Source organism: Etheostoma cragini, chromosome 22 (genome assembly GCF_013103735.1).
Source record: "Etheostoma cragini isolate CJK2018 chromosome 22, CSU_Ecrag_1.0, whole genome shotgun sequence".
Lineage (NCBI taxonomy): Eukaryota > Metazoa > Chordata > Actinopteri > Perciformes > Percidae > Etheostoma > Etheostoma cragini.
In genome coordinates, this window is record NC_048428.1 from 768,615 (window position 1) to 770,323 (window position 1,709).

General features: G+C 39.7%; 1 protein-coding gene across 2 annotated transcripts in view; it reads left to right on the top strand.

Annotated features, from left to right (window-relative positions):
• plppr5b (phospholipid phosphatase related 5b) overlaps positions 1–1,709 on the top strand; it is an 82,280-nt gene that overhangs the window by 21,091 nt on the left and 59,480 nt on the right. The gene's annotated exons all lie outside the window — the stretch shown is intronic.

Genomic DNA, 1,709 nt, shown 5'->3' on the forward strand with positions numbered 1-1,709 from the left:
GTCTGAATACTTTCCGTACCCACTGTATGTGTGTGTGTGTGTGTGTGTGTGTGTGTGTGTGTGTGTGTGTGTGTGTGTACACACCAAGACATGCATCGCTATATTTAACTAATTCAGGAACAAAAAGGACAAAAGCAGAAAGAGAGGATGAAAGGGTGTAAAAGAGAGATAGAGATGGAGAGAGTGGGAGGGGAAGAAGAGAGCTCTAGACGCCACATGTGTCTCAACCACTGGCAGAGGGTGAAGCTCTAAATTCAGACCATATTTCATCAGAGAAATGAGTCAATACATAAAAGTGAATGAGAAGAAGCTGCATGATGTCACAGCCTTGGATTTGATGGAAGTAAAAAAAAAAAGATCTCTGTGCTGCGCATCTGGAACAGGTTGAAAGCTATTGCTTGTAGGCAGTGATGTGAAGTGGTATATATATATACATACACACATACACATATATACATATATACACATACACATACACATACATACACACACACACACACACACACACACTGTTTATATAAACACTTTGTTATACCGTATTATATAAATACTTTACCTAAGTCAAAATGGCTCATGTTCCTATAAATAGGGATTGACCCATACTGGTGTTTCAAAGCCGATACAGCTTATTACTTAACTTAGTAGTTAATGAAACTTGTAATATTAATAATACTAAGTTAATATTTGAAAGTGATATGCATATACAGTGAAAATGTAAGACTTTCAGTCAAAATTAAGAATTTGGAGCGTTACAAACTCCAACACAAAATTTAGTTTGAATGCTTTTAGCAATTATTTTATAAATTAGAAACATCCAACACAATGCCCAGTAACAGGGAGTCAGGAACAGATAGTGTTGGGGGGGGGCATTAAGTCACCGAAAGCAGAGGACCGAGTAAACCAAAGCAGAGGGACAGACACAGAGCTGTAGCTGAGCTAAAGTAGACCACTTTTGAAGAAGCACTTCTCAATAAAACACAGATAGAGATAATCTTCAAACTGCCAAAAATCACTCTTTCCTTATTTATAACCAGAAGTATCTTGTGTAGTATAATTGGCATTAAAAACAAAAGTTAAAACCTCAAAGGGGTAAAGATGACTGCTGTGAGACACACATAATCTTCAAACTTGGGAGAAAAGGCAAACATTGTATCTAGTGTGAGGTTTGATTATCACACCAAGGATTTGGTGTATATAGGTTTAGATTTTCCCTTGTGGGGCTTATGTAGGGCAGTATTTCTCAAACTTTTCCAGACCTAGGGCCATCTCCCCAAAAAAATCTCCCGGTTCACCTAACCCCCGAAAAAACACGGCCTCATACTTCAGCTGTATAATACAAATTACTGTCACATTAAAAGTCAGCTGTTCATACAAACAGCTGACTCACTCGTTGTCTGGAAGAACATTGCTGCTAATGTTGAGAAATCAGGGATGCCATATGTGTTTGAAGCTAGTCTATATCCACGATGTTCCACTTACAGGAACATCGGATTGCTACTGGACATTCCGCTAGATGTCCGTCCCCGTCCTCTGTCTCTGTGTTGGCGTTCTAACCTCTGGTGGATTTCTGAGGACTATGGTTACCTTTCATAACCTTATCAATTAGTCTCCCATCCCTGGACCAATACCTGGCTCCACCTGTTCATCCTGGTTATCCACACCTGGCTGGACATAGCTCCACCTGTTCATCCTGGTTATCTCCACCTGGC